The sequence below is a fragment of the Tamandua tetradactyla genome, chromosome 17, assembly GCF_023851605.1.
Source record: "Tamandua tetradactyla isolate mTamTet1 chromosome 17, mTamTet1.pri, whole genome shotgun sequence".
Taxonomy (NCBI): Eukaryota; Metazoa; Chordata; class Mammalia; order Pilosa; family Myrmecophagidae; genus Tamandua; species Tamandua tetradactyla.
In genome coordinates, this window is record NC_135343.1 from 31,956,889 (window position 1) to 31,975,231 (window position 18,343).

Genomic DNA, 18,343 nt, shown 5'->3' on the forward strand with positions numbered 1-18,343 from the left:
AAGAGAACCCATTAATTCTCTGAAAATCACCTATTTGATTAGGTTGGGCCCCAGCCTGGGGTAAATCTAAAGGAGATACACTTGCCAACTTAGTATAATTTGGAACAGATGGCCAAACTAAATATGTCCATGGGAAGCAAGGGACATACTAGACAGAATGGGTTCTTCAGAAAATATGAACCAAATCACAACAAGTCACCAGAGCCCTCTTCTAAGTTACTTTAGCTGGGACTTAGACATGTCCATAATATCCACAAAGACAATGACAGAAAAATTCAGAAACATCATGCAGACTTGGTTGGTTTCTGCTTCTGGATAAAATCCCAAATCCTACAACCTAAATGAAACTCTCAACTCCTGCTGTTCTCCTTTGCTGCAGAATCAGTCCTAATGGGAGATCCAGATACCACAGAAGGAGAAAATTCCTTTTCAGATGGTTTATCCCTCTAGATCTCTCAGCAGAACTCCCAGGAAGCTAGCCAATAACATGGAGCACTTGTATTAATTCAACAGTTATCTACTCAGCATCTACTACATGAAAGCCCCAAGCTCCTATCTTAGGGTCAAAGAAGCAAAAACTGCTGGACTCTGTTTGCTTCATACCTGCTGGAGATGGATTGATCAATTAAGTTATTGAACAAAATGAATGAACAGTCCAACCTCTTTGTGGACAGTAAACTTATCTTTATACTGTAAAACCCCATGCCACTTTTGATACTTCACACTTGTTGCCTGCACTCCATCAATGATTGTTGATGGCATGACATAAAAACAGTGCAGAATTTTGTTCAGTATGAGTTGCCATTGTAAGACCCATAATTCTTGAAGAGCTGTAGTTTTCCAGGTTATGGATTAATGTAACTCACAGAAGATGAAATTCTTTACAAGCCCATAAGCACCACACTTTGGCTGGGATCCACAAACCTGGCTTCAAAAGTTTGGGAATTTCCACCTACTTTGGGAAGATTGTCTAGATTAAGAGACAAGTGGTTTTTCTCTCACTTGCTACTTGGCCTGGAGTTGTTAGATTCATTTTTAACCAGACAATCTTTTCACCCACAAGATGAAGTTTTGTTTTCTTTCTACAAGTTGTGTCCCTGTAGTTTTGTGAAGGAAATCTTCCCACTGCACTTCTGCTGTTTTTCTGCTGAGTTTCCATCTACGTCCAAATAGGTGCAGTCAACTAGACATATATACATTGGGTATTCTATTGACCAGTTGTGTTTGATCTGAAAATTTGAAACAACTTCTTAGAATTTCAGTGCATTCTTTGGGCTTGAGCAAATAGAAGTGATTTTATGAACATTTCAACTTCTATACAGTTGCCCTGTTGTCTCTTCTGTTTTACAGAGCTGTTGCTGTTTCCAGACTAAAAGCTCCCAGAAAGTCGGGATTGTGAACTCAGTCATATTTGCCTCTAGAGAGAGTAATTATTTGCCAGCATGTTTCAGGGTTAGAAGCTTTTGAGGTTGTGCAGTTTAGTTTGTCACTTCAACAGTACTGTCATTTCTCCCTTCTCTGATAATCAATGCAAATAAGCATCTATTTAAGAAAGCATATGACCTTGCATTCCATGGTCCGAGTTTACACGTAACGTTTTAATACCTTGCAGAGAAATTATTTGATGACATAACTTTTATTTGCAAATGACTGAAATAACGCATTTTCTTATGAGCAGATTTTGGAGAAGTGTGACTGACAGTGAGGTGTAAAGAGAAGAATCTGAAGGAAGTAGACTTCAGGACGTCTGTATCAGTTATTGATTGCCATAATAATGCAGCATAACAAACAACCATAACAACACCTAAATGTCATACAACAGTAGATATTTATTTTTGCTTCAAGTTTATGTATTGGCTGAACAGTTTTGCAAGGATTTGAGCTGGGCAGGCTCATGACCGTGCAGTCACCTCTTGGTTAGTTGAGGGGCCAGCTGGCTAGTCTAGGAAGTACTCAATGGGAATGACCTGGTTCTAGTCCCTGGGGTCTCTAACACCCAGCAGAATAGTCCGGGAATGTTCTTAAGGCAGGGGCAGGAGTCCAAGAGAGACCAAAAGAACAGAAGCCCCCTTGAGAACTAGCTTCAGAACTTGCCATCTGTCATTTATGCAGCATCCTCTGGCTATTACAAGGCCAACCTAGATTTCAGGGGTGGCATTGTAGACACTGCCTCTGATGGAAGGAACTGCAATATCCCCTTGCAGAGGAAATGGATAGAGCAAGATCATTAATGATGGCCACCAAGTCAATCTACCACAACCACCTTTACTCATCTTACAAATTATTCAGGTAGGGGTTACAAAAAAGAAAGAAGAATAAATAAATTTTCAATAAATTTCCATAACAGGGGAGAGAAACAAATATTCATTCATTCATTTGTTTGCATATGATGAAGATGTGGTTCCTGCTCTCAAATAGTTTACAGTCCCTTGAATTTGCACAGCACAAGCATCACTTGGACAGTGCCTTGTACACTGTAGTAGGTGTTCAATAAAAATTCATTGGCTAATGACAGGATAGTCACTAAGTAAAACATGAAGTTGACAAAAGCCCTTGTCAACGTCCACAAGACTATCTATGGGTGACAATTCTTCAAGGTTTAGATAATAGAATATAAAGAAAATTTGAATGTTTCGCAAGAGACTGATGTGTACATTTAACTTCCGTGTTTTACTCGTTCCTTTCTCTCTTTTTTTTTGGTGGGACAAAGGGGTGTACCTCACCTAGAAAACTCAAACCACTGGTTATTGGGCCTTCCTAATCACAAAGCAGCAGCTACTGGCATGAATTCGATGCAAGAGCACTTGGCCTCAAAGAGACAAGAGACCCCATAGCCCAGGCCAGGTCAAGATTCCCAAATCAGATAACAGCCTCGGGTCTTTGAATTTTAAGGTCAGTGAAGACAGAGAAAAGTCAAGATGTGACTCTCCAGCTCCACTGTGAACAAAGAAGGCTCAGCACAGGCATCTACAGAAAGAAAGAAGAAAATCCCCCAGTAATAGAAACTTGAATTTATCCATATTTCAGTGTGGTTTATACACACATACACACACCACACCATACATTCACACATATACATACATGTTACACACAAACACACACACACCCTTACCATCAACTCGGTCCCTCCTGAAAAATCCTTGATTATGGGTGTGCTCATGGAGACCTCGTTCTAGATCTCCCTGTGGAGGCCAAGAGAGCAGCGTGAAGGTGGGGGAAGCCTGTGAGCCAGGACTGAGAGCTCCCTTGATTTGCAAAGTTAATGTCAAGATGAAAATAATCAGGGACAACCAATGCCTCACGATGGTGCATGCGATTGTGTGCACGTGAATGCATGTGATTATGCCTCAGTGTGTCTGTGTGTAATGGGGCATTAACACCAACTCACATAAGCTGGTCTGCTTTATGAGTTGTTTTTTTTTTAAAAGAAAATCAAGCCATATTTTTTTTCCTTCCCGTTTCTCAAAGACGAAGCAGTTTACAGATGCTGAATCCCTTTTTAGGAATAATTCTCAATGCATCATTCAAATATCCTTTGAGCTGATCACATGATATGCACATCATGAATACATATAATCACCGCACAGTTCTTTGTGGAGATTTTGAAAATAGCATCTGAAAAAGTCATGCATGGGTCTCCATCTGAGGATGTACATTTGGGTGAGTGTGGCTGAGCTGATTCTGATGCTTCATCTCCTCTTTAATGGGCCCTCATCCATCTCTTCTGATTTGAAACACTGAACAGTTCAGAAGTCCTAGTGGTTAAAAAGTAAATTGCAATTTCCTGACCGCTATGAGAACTGTAGTGACAAGTCTGTCCATTGTCAGAAGCACTTGTAGATGAAATTTCAACACATGGTGTACAGATAAATATATTTCAAAACGGTCCTCACCTTAAAACTAGCTGATTTCATCCTCTTCTCAATTTACTTGGGGCTGATTTGCCCAAAATTCCAAATCCTGATGTCGCAGGTACTTATCTGCTGAAACTTTTGCAAATATTCACAGAACAATTCAACAACAACGTCCGTCAGAAAGCATCATTCATGCTATCATGACACTCATGTTAACAATATGGAGGGTTCGTTTTCTTCATCTTATTCAGAAGTATAAAACAATTTTTTTTTTTTTTAAGAATCATAGTTCTTCCCTGGAACTGGGAAAACTGAAATTAAAGAATTGCCCACCCTTTTCTCATTTCCCAATTGAGGTACTCTGAAGTCATTTGCTGTGGGTTTTTTTTTTTCTTCCTTTATTACATTTCCCCACCCTGGGAAGCCAGTGTTAAAAACACTAGATCTTTATGGTAAGAATCTTCACCACATTCTCCGGCTTGGGGCACATAGGGTTTTCTGACAAGCTCTTTAGTGTAAACCTGGAGCTCATTTACACAACATGGCATCTCAGACGACTTCAATGGCCTCAAACCTCTTTTTCCAGATCTTATGGTCTTTAGAAATTTTTTATCTGTGAGGTAGCAAATATCCAACACTCACGCGTTATTTGAAGTATAAAGCAGAACATGAAACATTTGCATCTAGTTCTATTTTATAAATTTTGATATTCGAAAGGTAAGATTGTTAGCAGAGAGGTGGCTGATGCAACCTTCCTCAAAACTGACATTAATTACATTAAAATAAAATAACCTAGGATATTTAAACATGATGTCTATTTGTTCAGAGAACTTTCATACATATTTCTGGGGGTTATAGATAATTCAGATTAACTCATGACCCTACCCCTACAAGCCAAAATGTATTTCTCAATTTAGCAGGCAATTATCGAATGCCTTCCATATTTCCTGCACAATGCTCACATTTTAGGGTGATGTGTTTTAAAATAAAGAGCAAAACAGTTATTTTGTTGCAGAAAAAATGCTAGAATATTTAAATATTAAACTATGTTGGGAAACAACAAGCAATTCATAACCAATTTTTCTGAGTTTATGATGATAAAAAAATGAATAGGTCTTTTTAGGAAAACTACAATATGCTGAGAAATTTATGATCTCACCCTCAGCCTCGTGTATCTTGTATTAAAGTTAGGGAGGGAAGAGGAGACGCATACGGAGGGGAGAGCAAGCTGGTAGGGGCTTAAGAAAGCACACTAGATCGTCACTGAAACTAGCTAGGGAGAAGCAGGCTAGCATCTATGGACCCATTACTGCTTTTCCCTTGTACCCAAACCAATGGCAACAGAAGCCCAGCGATGCCGAGACCTGGAAGACAGCACTCAGAAACCAACTCTCCCACATTTCCAGAGCCCTGGATGCAGCTGTGCCCTTCACGCAGCAGGGGACACCTGAGCCTTTGCAAATAAGAAGGGGAAAGGAACAAAATCGCTCTCTAACAAGTTCCTTCACTAAAGAATTTCATTTGCTGACCTCTCTAGCTTCAGGTCTCCTCCCTGACAGTTCATTACTTATGCTCCAGTCATATTTAAGGTAGTCTCAGTACCAAATATGTATCATGCTCTCTGTTGCTGCAAGGATCACCTACACTGGTTCCTCCAGCCTGAAAGGTGCCTCTCACTCTTTTGAGGGGGCTTGGTTAAACCCTCTTTTAAACTTCGGCGCGACATTGTCAGAGCCCTCCAAACCTGGGATAGTTGCTTCCAAACCAATTGCCCCCATTGTGTCCTATATGGACCATTCCAAGCATTCCTGTGCTTCTCTTGAAAATTAGATAAATTAGCATTTATAAAACACTTAAGCTAGTTTCTGCATATAATACGTACTCAAGAAATGTTCCTTATTAGTTTTCTACCCCCATGACCAAAATAATCTGAGTCAGATTATGCCTCATGTACCTTTGTAATCTATCAGCTAGCACTGTGCCAGGAAAATGGTGAGTGGAAATAAATATTGGATGAAAAATACAGGATTTTAGTTCTTAAATATACCCATTGGTTCTCAGCCACTTCCTTTCAACACTTCAAACAGAATTCTGATTTTGAATTTTTTTTAAATCAAAGAAGAAGGAGCAAGAGAAGGAGGAAGAAAAGAGAGGATATGGTACAAATATCATATTTTAAGAATACACCTAAGGTCACAAATTAAATATGATGGGTTTAATTTTCCTACAGAAATTGTGTTTAAAATAAAGTTTCATATCCAAGGCTTCCTGTAAATCCTGGAGACAACAGAAGTAGTTTGAGATCCTCCCCAGTTCCTCATTGGTAAACGGAACAAGCAATAATCACTATTTCATGGAGTTTTTAAGAGATAACACATGTAAAGCACTGTGCCAGTTCCTGGAACTTTCTCTTTCATTCAAGTACTCATTCATTCAACAAATATAAGTATTTTCCATGTTGTAGGACTTTTCTAAATACTGGGAATATCGTGGTAATAAAAGAACATTAGTTCCCAGGAAATTAATGTTTCTTATGATTTTATATACCATTCTGTCATAAAGAGTTCCATTGTCACTGGTTCTCTAAGATCTAGTTTATGTTGCTTTTGAAATATTTTCCTTATTCCTGTGAAACACACATACACACACATACATACACTTTTCAATGTCTACATACCACATTCTAAAGCTTCTCCTCTTCCCATTTTCACCAATTGTCACTTCTAGTTCAATCCCAAATTTACCTCTGTAGAGACCAACCTCTAAATTACTGGCATATATAGAGGCGCTACTTCTCCCTACAAATGCATTTGCAGAATTCCTCTCAACAGAAAAGCATGCCACCCTTCTGTTTTGGTTTGCTAAAGCTGCTGAAATGCAATATACCAGAAATGGATTGGTTTTTAGAAAAGGGATTTATTAGGTTGCAAATTTGCATTCTAAGGCCATGAACATGTCCAAATTAAGGCATCGGCAAGAAGATTCCTTGGAAGATATCTTCGCTCAAGAAAGGCCGATCACATCTGGGGTTTCTCTGTCACATGGGAAGGCACACCATGATGTCTGCTGGCCCTTTTCTCCTGGCTTCTGGTTTCAAATGGCTCTTTCAGCTTCTTGCCTCTCCTGATGTGCTCCCCACTCTGCATCTCTGAACATCTGCATTTGATTTCATCTCTGTGCTCTCTGTGTCACCTCTGAGCTCTTCCTATGCTTTCTGCCTTTTATTCTCTTCATACAGGGCCCCAGTAAAAGGATTAAGACCCACCTTGAATTGGGTGGGTCACATCTCCATGGAAAGAACCTAATCAAAAGTACCCCAAAATGGCTTTTCTGGGTACTTCAACATAACAGCTTCAAACCAGCACACTTTCTTTCTAATTTTACCCAACCTCTCTCTATTCTGGAATATCATTTGTAAATTTGATCCTAGTTCTACAAATAACTGTTTTAGTTCTTTATTGTCTTCTTTAGACCATATAAACAACTCCTTCTCATGAGAAAGAGGAGCAGTTTTAATAATTTCATGATGGGAATGCCACCCTCACCAGCAATGGAGACTGACTCTAATGATAGCCAACCCATGAAAGTAATGTTATTTTCTTGATGAAATCCTTTCTCTTTAAATTCAATTATAACAAAGTAAAAGAAACAAACCTTATAACAGTTATGGTACATTGTATGGGCATAAAATCTTGCCCAAGTAGGAATTACATTCTCATAACCCATAAGATCCATCTATCTTCCTCTTTTCTCAACAAGTGTTTTGCTTTTATAAAGTAAATTTTTATCAATAGTTTCTTCTATTATATTTTGTAAAGTTCCCTAGAAGAGAAGTTTTTTCAGGCATGACTGCTATGACAATTATAAACAGCCAAATGTATCCAGATTAATAAAAATGTCCTGCATGTGATGCTTTGCTCCCTCCAGAAGTGATTCTTTAATAAAATTGAACAATTTACCTGAGAAAAGCTTTTGACAGAAATAGAAACTGTGTCACTTGTCCAAAGGGAGGACCCAGATCAATATTTTCATCTGGTTTTTGCTCAGCACCTGACTCCAAGCTACACATCATTCATGTTTTTATCCACCACCCTTTCAGCATAGCTTTTGGAGCCAGCAAGAGCAAACTCTTGCAAAGCTCAAGAGGGCGCACTCTCTCCCACCTGGCAGACAGTTGATTAGACGGACTTCAAAGGTTTGGACAAATGGATTCATTAGGTTTAGGGGAAAAAAAGGAGCCAGAAAAAAACTAATGATACCCACTACCAGGCAATGCTGGGATGGTAGCTCTGTCTTTCTCTAAACCTTGGAATCAGACCAGGGCCACCGATTCTAATTAGCAATAGACCAACTCTTTATCCCACTATGTGTCCTGTGGAGCTGGAGAAAATGAACCTGATCTGCCAAGTCAGAGCTTGTGTTTAATTTGGGGAGGGACATAGGGAGACTAAACTTGGCCAAATTCTCCTGCTGGGCTCTCTCTTGGGCACCAAATAGCCAGAGGAAGGTAAAGGATGGGTGGAAAATAAAACACAATGGGAGAGGAGAATAAATTATGAAGAAAAACAGATAAAGCTGCAGGAAAGCAGATGGGAGACGGTAGAGGAGTGCCAGAAAACCCAAGGCAATAAAATCAGACAATTTTTCAAGGCACATCAGTTTATGTTCCTTCTGATCTTCTTGGCCTTCCTAATTTCATAGCAATCTACATGTCATTTAACTGACAAATATTTACTGAACACCTATGTTGGGCCAGACCTTAGATGAGAAACTTTGCATACATAATTTTTGTCCTTGCACAGGTCCCGGGTGATCAGCTATTTTAGGAGGAAGGAATCTGACGCTTGGAGAAGTAAATCCCACCTCTCTTTAGTAGCAAAGTCATAATTCAATTCCAGGTTGTCTGACTCCAAAGCTCATGCACTTTCCACCACTCCAATCAAGTAAGAATAGTAAGAGAGTGGCTCATTAACTCTTGCAAGAGGGAATTTTTAAATCAATACTTTAATTTTAATAGAAAGGCTGGGGCTAAAATATTTCATTGCTTTAGGGAAAATTCCACCAAGATGAAGGTCCTGGAGAAGATGCTGCCCATTTTAATTTTCTTTGTGAAATTTCCAACAAGAAAAACTTTGAGGGAAATATTTCTCTGTTTCTCAAACGTTTCCTGCAATGGAGCACCCAGGAATATGGATTCTTATTGTAAACTGCTATGAAAAACTAACATGAAAATGTAAAATAAATATGCACATTGTATACTTGGCACTACACTAGACATCTTTGCACATTATATTCTATCTACCAAGCACCATCTCTAATAAAAATTTAGAAAATAAAATAATTAAATTGAGAAAACTATGTGGGTAGTATTTTCTTCAGTGCCTGCCTTAGTGAGTGCTTATTCTATTCCACTTCAGGATACCAGGTTTTCATGAAGACTTTGGGGACTCTCACTTTTGAGAATGTGTCCCACGATGAGCTCGAAGATTTTGAAATACAAAGTGGAAAAGCAGTGAAGTAACTAAAGTTACGGATACTCTCACCTCCCAGACGTATAGAAGGTTTAAGTCCTCATGGCATTGGACACAGTAAGAAACCTGCACTTAGCAAAATTCATTGTTAATTGACTGGAAGCAGAACATCAAAGAGCATTGAAAGGATATAGGGAACGACTAGAACACTTTATTTTGGTAATATCTTCTTAGGTTCCAGTTTTGTTTGGAATTTCCTATTTCTTTTCAGTGACTAAAAAAAAAATGTACTCAGCCTTTCTCAGCCCTTTGATGAACCTAAATATATTCATTCCAATTCTAACCAAACACTCCCAGATTCATTTTTGCTACCAATTCACCAAAATCAGCAATATTCAAAAGCCTGAGCTTCCCTACAAGTGGTGAGATACCATAGATCTGATGGTTGGAGGTTGAGGTTTGAAGAAATACACATTGTATTATTGATGTACTCAATATTGTCTCTTTCCCCTCCAGATCCCTCTCTTCTCCATTCTGTGTTCCAGACACCGACCACCTTGCACCACCTCACTGGAGCAATCTTTCTACTCCCATCCCCACCACCACCTGCGTCTGGTACCTGGGAGATGAAAGGGCAGGAGCAGGGCACAGGTGTGTTGCCTGTTGCTCCTGCTTCCTCTGCTTGGGATGTGTTGGCAATGTCTCCTATGGGGAAATTTTATTTCCTAGGGCTGCCGTAACAAATAACCACAGACCAGTGGCTGATAGCCACAGAAACTTATTCACTCCTGGTGATTACGTTGGCCAGAAATTTGAGATCAAAGTGTTGGTAGGGTTGCACTCCCTCCAAAAGGCAGTAGGAAAGAATCTTTCTTGGTCTTTTCCAGTTTCTGGTGGTTCCAGGAATACCTTGGCTTGTGGCTGCATAATGCCAATTTACCTCCCTCTTCCCTCTTCCCTTCTCCCCTCTGTCTTTGTTATCTTCTTTTTTGTGTAAGGACACTTGAATTTGGAGTTAAGACCGACCTAGAAAATTCAGGTTGATCTCAGCAAGGACACTTTTTCCAAACAAAGTGGCATTCATAGGTTCTGGTGGGTCACCATTCTATTCACTACAAATGGCTATACATTCATGGGATCTTGGTATTTATTCTCTCCACTGACCCCTTCAGGCTCCCCTCTGTCCCCGGGGTTCCTGTGCAGCAGCATCCACTTTTGATTTCTTTAATCCTGACCACATCCATGAAAAGAATCACTCCACTAAACTTTCTCCACTCACCCTTTTAAGTGGACGTGGATCTTGCCTAAGACAGCAATATGAGTTATATGTCATAATGTTGAGGATACTTTTAAAAAAAACTAAATATAATCTTATCCACAATTACTACATGAATTCCCAGTCTCAGCCATCCATCTTCCCTTACTCGTCCAGCAAAATTTGTCACTTAAAACTTGGGAAAGCATTTACAAAAAAAAAGTCAAAAGGCCAGAAAAACTGACTTCTGCGGTGTCACAGCTAGATATATTTTTACATTTTTAGAATAGGGTCGTCTTTACAATGAGCCTATCCTCATCCTCCACTTAAACATAATGAACTTCCATGAACCTGTTTACATATATTCTTAGAATTTCCCCCCATTGGTAGAACAATTCTACGAACCAAACTACACTAAAACTGATTGGTATCAAGTAGATCAATCACCTAATTGATTGGCCCATACAATTTTTAGACAGTGTCTGTATTGTCATGGTGACTGCAACCTACAATTATTTGTTTGTGCACTGTTTTCTGATGCTTTAAACATTCATTCCCTCGCACTGCTGATTCAGCTCTATCTGAACACATGCGAAACACAACTTTAGTTGCCAAATTAAAGAGAGTTCTGGCAAGGCATTGAACTTTGGGGATTGACTTTTTTGAAAATACCCATTTCCTCTTTCCAGAATCTGAGTTAGAGTAGATAATTTAATTTTTAAGTCTCCTTTCTTGCTTGTTCTAGAATACACATAAACTGACCCAAGGAACTAATCCACTCTATTATGTCATCAAACTTGATGTCACAAGGAATCCTAAGACCCTGAGCTTTCCCATTGAATGAAGCAAAGTTGTCCAATTCTCCAACTAAATTTAGAACGTGTTCTAGGGGTCTGGATTAAATTCCATTCATGGAATCTGCCTCCTGCTGATAAAGACCAAAAGTAGCTGAAAGCTCCCAACAGACACTGCTTCAGCAAGTTCAAATCAAACCTCCGGCCACCCCAGTAGAAAAGCAAGCAAATGCACAGAAATAGGTCTTAACAATACCCCTGGATTTCCCCTGCCCTGTGGGGCATTTAACCCTATCAAATTTAATTTGCTTCACAAGCCAGTCCATGCCTCTTCTTGCCAGGTGTGTGCACCTGGAGAAACTGGACGCAGGTTGTGTATTTAAATCATGTTGCTAACAGAGGGTCTGTCATCATGCATTCATTCATCTACACTAAATCTGCCAAGTGTGTCATTTGTATCTTCAAAAATAATGCTTATTATTTCCTAGGCAAACTTCAACAAAGGGATCATCTCTCAAAATTATCTAAATTGAATCTTCGCTATATGGTGTTCACATAACAATTTAAGGGAAGTACTGCAAGAAAAATATGATACTTAGAAAATGGTGAAAATGCATATAGAAATGTGCATATCCATATGCATATGTGAAATATGTGTGTATATATTTAAAAGTATGGTTAGAAAGACGTTTGCCAAAACTCAGGGCTCCGTGTAAAAATAGCTCCACGTCTGCATCAGTTTCTCTCGGAAACTTTAAAAATATATAATATTTTTTGAAGGCTTTACCCGGCACTGCCCAGCTACATTAAGATAACAGTAAACTACATTCTTATGGCTGTCATAACATTTAGCTTGGTGCTGCTTGCAATGTGAGTAATCTATTAAGATATATAGGGTGCAAAATGCAGCCTTTGTGTCTTGGAGTTCCAGCTATCAGCTGTAACAACCAAATGCAATTACAGCCAGTGTGGGGCCTGGCTCCTTCCCGCCAGGGCCCTCATGGGCCAGAGAGTTTGCAGCAGTGACCCCTGGCAGCCTCAGCCACTGCCACTGGGGCTGCCCAGAGCTCCTTCTCACCGGCTCTGTTCCCTCCACTCCCTCCCCTCTCCTCTTCCTTGCCTGTCATCAATCTTACTAAAATGACAGCAGACAGATGTTAGCCTTTGCAAAGATCAAATGAAATCTATGGCTCTGGGGCTGTTCACCAAGGAGCAGCACAGTGTACATCCGACACAGTCACAAGCACAGGCAACAACTTACCTGGAATCAATTTGCCAGCCATTGCAAATGTCTCTCCATGTGCAGTGGTCACTTAGAAGTGGGTTTTGAAAAAAAAAGGATCCTTCAGCTGCATCTGAGGGGTTTGGTGATAGACTGCTGGGGATTTCTTGCAAGTGTGTGTGTCTGTGTGTGTGTCTGTACATGCATTTGAAAACAATTACTAATGTTTAATTTAGAGGAGATCATATTTACTTTGGCCACAGATTCATGGTTTTTAACCCCTTCGTACAAAATTTGGACTATAACAAGGGCCCCTTTACCACTTGCCCTTGAGTTTTCAGATTTCTCTTACTGAGCAAACATTACTCCATAGCATAACTATGCTGAATGTGCCCTTGTCTCATGCAATTTCTTTACATCACTGTACAGGACTATTTATCCCCAATAGAAATGTTTACCTAATCTGGTAAATGTCAGGCCATATGGTGTATATTGTACGAATTTCATCCGTTCTTCTTAACTCTTTCTGAAAGTCTTTTTTTTTCTCCTTGCTGCCCTTTTGTCGTGGACCAGGCAGAAATGATTAAAGGGGGGTAGTTGGTAGAAATCAGAAGAGAGAGAGAGAGAGCAGGATGGGAAGGAAGCGGAAAGAAGCCCAACTGGGGAGTGGGGGTGGTTGTTTTATTTTGCTGAACTTGACAATATCTTGTAGACCGAAGGCCAAAGAAGTCTGAAGATCAAGGCAACCTTTGTGCAATGGTTAGAGCAAATCCAGAATAAAAAACAAACCCACATCAACAGTGACCTAAAGAGGAATATGATGCATTATTAATGACATAGCCACAGGCTACCTGACATTCAGGAAGACCAAATCACCTTTAGGCTCTTATTTCCCTTATCACTTCCTAGAAATAATGAAGTCTTAACTGCACGAAGAAAAGAGCAACCCTCTGGTACTTTGAGCTGAAGCAAATGTTTCTGTAATGTATCTTTCTGCAGTATCTTGGTAAAAGATGGATAGCTATTTAAAATAAGTGATATCAAGGAAGAATAAACTATTATGTTTGTGCCAATGCTTATTCATGGTTTTATAACAAGACATATCTGTTTTCTTCATATAAATCTTGACTCTATATTTAGAGTTTGCAAACAATGATTCTAGTTTTTGGCTGCCTGCCACTTCTGATAGAAAGCTGGGGTAGCCGCACTACATTACTATGACATTAAAAGAATTCCCAAAATTCCATGTGCAGACTTCCTAGAGGGCTGGAGAATAAAGAGAATGCATTCCTCTGTGTGCAGAGGAGAAAGCAGAGCAAAGGGTTGCAACTTTCGGAGAAGGGTCTGAACAGAACTTGCTTGTTTCTTCCTTTGGGTAGATCTTCCTTTGGGTAGCTACTCAGGCTGTGGTCTCCACAAAGACCACCAACTCAGATGTTTTTGGTAATGGATGAAGCCAGAGAAATAAACAATTAAGTCCCCAAGTGCCTTAGGTATCTAGAATACTATGCCCTGGTTGGAAAGACTCTAAGAGTTGTGAAGCTGCCACTAAAATTCTAGGGAAAATAATTTTAATGGACAGGACAGGGAAGTCAGCAAAAGGTCCTTCTTAACTTGAAAAAGCCATTCATAAATATGAGAGCTAAATACAATGGCTAAATCTCAGCACAGTTCCAAAATTCAAACTAAGTTCATATTTTCATATCACATAAAAGCAAAAGATGCTTTTATTAATTTTAATTAATATTAATCTCAGGACAGCCCTCAGTCCTGAGATTAATTCAGGTAAACACAACCGACTCAGGCAAAATGAGAAAGAATTCTTCAGAAAAGTAAGAAATAATAGAGAATAAGTAGTTATGGTGAACCAGATCTTAGACTAACCTTTATATTAGGCTAAATGAACATCAGTTGCTAAGTTGAATATACTCTAGAACATCATTTTTTTTACTGTAAAAGAGAAAAAGAAAGTAAGTGCAGCTGACATGAAACAGACATTCTATCTACAATGTGAATAATTAACCTACGTTATTTCAAGTACCACAATTTCTAAATCATATCTAGAGAAGGAAAATAATTAAAACCATCAGTTCCATTTACAACCAGTGTTGTTTGGTGTATCAATTTAATGTACAAAGTGCTTTCTCCATATTCCTTTCACCCAATTTCCAAATATTTATTAGTGCATTATACTGAACATTTCATCACAATTAGTGTGGAAGTGTTACAAGCACATGGAGCACACTGAGATTTTCATTATGAGAGTGGATTAAGCAGGACAAGGACTAAATTAATATCTTAAAAACAAGACCATTAATTATTATCAGAGGTAATCATATATGGAGTTATCTGTAAGAGAAATGGTAAGTACCATTTAGCTAGTTTTAAATCCTCTATTAGTGTATTTCAAAAAATAACCATATCAAATTATTTGGGTAGTTGAGAAATATATCACTTTCTTATTTGTCGTAAATGAGAATATTGGGAATGTATTGACAAAACAGGAATTAGAACCACACTTGGGTTTCCCTGTTCTTTATTTTGAAAGAGTTAGAATGAGGTAACACTGAAATGAAGAAAAATTGACAATATACTTTGAAATGTAGGTTCATCTTCACAGCTAGGCAAAATCAGAAGATACATAGTTATTTTAAAAAGAAAAACTTTGGTCCCTGGATGCTGTCAGCTCACAAATCAACTTGCTATGAAACAGTCTGTTTAAAGAAGGATTAAAATGGACAACGAAATGTGTTCTTTCTGGAAAAATTCAATTAAACTGTTCTTTGTCTCTCCAATGAATGCTTAAAGGCCAAACATTAATGTTAAGTAAGATACAATCCATACTTCTAAAACCTTTTTTGTCTACCCAGGAATCCAATAGGCTGCCCAGAAGCCTCTCAAACAATTATGCAAGAGCATAAGGTATTCCTTTTCAGAAAAATGCTTCCTTTTTGTTCTTCCTCTCCAGTCACACTCTACTCCCACCTGACTGTTGATGTCTGTTCCTTGTCAGAGCAAAGAACTAGAAGCAGGAAGGAAAGGAGCTGGGAAGAAATCTCGAAAATAAGGTGGTGAGAAAATGTCTTCCTATAATTTCGAAAAATGAGCACAGTTTAAGTGTTTAGTCATTTTTGTTATGGAAAGGAACACATGTTGAATTTTTAGACTCAAAGATATCGAACTATCTTAGCTAGTGTTTTTTTCAACTTAAACTTAATTCTAGGCTCTATATTAGAATGATTACAAGCTATTTGGATTCGAAATTTATCTCCATGTTGCACTCTGAAGTTTACTCTCTTGTGTATTTTAAAATGATTTCTAAAAAAATTAATGTTCTTGAATTTTGACAGAGACCTCAAAAGGTATTAACAGATTAAACATTGCTGCTATGACTGAGATTGTGTATATAAAAAACAGTGCATGAAAGAACCTCATACCTCCAGAAAAACAACAAAAATGCACCTTCTCATTCCTCCCTATTTCCCAACATGTAAAGAAAATAATAAGTAAAAACAATTATGGAGCACAACCCTTTTTGAGCCAGGCACTTCTCATGCATTATCTCATTGAATTCTCTCCCTTATGAGGCAGGTGTTGCTTTCTCCGCTTTGAATAAGTAACAGAAGTTCAAATACATTAAACGCTTGCACATAGCTATAAATGGAGGAGTTGCCACTCAGATCCAGCAGTTAACAGGCTCTAGAATCTTTGTCCTTAAATATTATCCTGCCTCTACAAATTAACTGGCCTCACAGTCCCTATCCAAATGGCCTTTAAGAATACTTACCCAGTTGTACTGCCAAATCAAATGGAAACTTAATCAATAAATCCCAAACCTCAGCTTTATCAAGCAAAGTCTTCAAGAAACAGGTTAGTTTTCGACAGCCCCTTCCTTCCCAGATCTCCAAAGGCACAAACCTGTTGCTGCAGAAACATCCTGATGCTCCTTCTGTCTTTTGAGGGGGTTGGGGGGTAGGAGAAGTGTCCCTTCATGGGCTCTGAGCTCTGCCCTGGAGTCCTTCAAAGGGTTAATACATGCCATTCCAAAGTTCAGTGAAGGGACAATCCCAACTGAACAGCAGGGATTTTAGAATGTTAATCGCCAGCTCTCCTCCGATTGGCCCAGAACAAATGCAGGGTACAGTAAATTGTCCTTGTCAGCTCAGCTCACATGATGATATGCTTTATTTCTAGACATGCCTTGAATCTGTCCCCTGAATTTATGTTCAGAAAATAAACACTTCCAGACGGCAATAAAGCATTCAGTTGTGGCTGGCGATTGCATAGACTCAGACCGACCTCAGCTCTTTTCTTGGGAGGTTTAAGGGGTTTGAGAAGTCCAAGTTCCAAAATCTTATTTCCTCTACCTGGTGCTGGAACCCTAATTTCCTGCATGTTCCCCCTTTTTGTCTCTCATCTCTTTCCTCCTCACTCTCACCTTTAGCATGTTTAAGGTGAAGGCTGTCACTTGGGTTCCATTCAGGCTTCATGTTGAAAATTTTCTTTTTGCCAAGAGGCAAAAGGAAAACATACTTGTTCAACCTCTTTTACCTTTATCATGACTTTTATATGATTCTGAGTAGAGAATATTTTGCCAGACTTCTTGAAATTTAGGTAGTCATTTATCGTAGTCATAATTTTTGTCCATAACTGAGAAATATTTGAATTATTATTTAGTCTTTCTTAAAAGATATACTTGTCAACTCTCATTTCATTGCTTAATATCATTTAAAGTACGTATCAGTGATTTGATGGCTACACATACCTAAAATAATTATATCACTATTACATTATTTAAAGTTCCTCAAAACACCCCTAAAATCATTGTACATACCAGTAGTGCACAGGTTGCACACTTTGAGAATCACAATTCTAGAACAACACAAAGATCCCAAGGAAGATCAGATAATTAAAATATAAATAAATAAACCAGACTTGTAATAAAGATATCAAAAATTCAGGATATGAGCGTCCTATCGTAAAAGCTAAATTAAACAGCTGTTTCATTTTCACCTGAAGTGGCCAATGGGACAAGTTGCATTTAGGTGATTTGCTGCTCTCTGGGTGTTACCGATAAACACCCAGCCAGCCTGCAGTGTTTGTTTGCACCTTGTAATTTTTGTGGTCACGCTCTAGCTCTACCATGCTATCCCTGGATGGCATCTCCTTGGCGCCTAAGGCTGCTGAGACCTTGACAACAATAAAACAGAAGGAAAACGTCTAAAAGATGCAATGGGCAGAGCACAGCCAAGGGGACGAGAGTGAGGTCTCGGTGCAAATGCAAGGTTTCAGGGATTGCTCTGGGATTTACGCATCCCTTGTATTAGTAGAGGGAAATTTTGTAACTTCTCCTGGTTCTAGGTGAAACTCTATAGATATTAATCTATAAAAGATGTGGTCAGTAATTAAATCAGTGTGATTTGACAGACAATAAATTGTCAGTAGCTTAGCTGCTGACACAAGTTGCAAACTATGTGGGGCAATTCCCCCTGTGGCTTCTCTCTCTCTCATTCTAATGACACTACATGTCCTCTCCCAATCCCAAGGGTATTGTGGAGACCCATCAGAAAACATTCTTAGAACTTTCTCACATTCTGTACCAAGATATCATGACATCATTCCAGCTCACACCTGGAACAACCTTAGTGCAAACGTTAAGTCATGATCTTACTTGCCTCCGAAAAAATGGTTGAAGCCCCGTTTCTTACAATGCAATTTTCTCTTCACTAGCTGTCTGCTTCTTATTA

At 38.9% G+C, this 18,343-nt stretch overlaps 1 long non-coding RNA gene across 2 annotated transcripts in view; it reads right to left on the minus strand.

The window, feature by feature from the left end:
* LOC143661545 (uncharacterized) overlaps positions 1 to 16,662 on the minus strand; it is a 122,073-nt gene extending 105,411 nt beyond the window's left edge. For both annotated transcript variants that reach the window (XR_013164675.1, XR_013164676.1), the window contains exon 1: positions 16,515 to 16,662. This is a non-coding gene — a long non-coding RNA (uncharacterized LOC143661545). The remainder of the gene's footprint in view (positions 1 to 16,514) is intronic.
* Between the last annotated feature and the right edge of the window lie 1,681 nt (positions 16,663 to 18,343).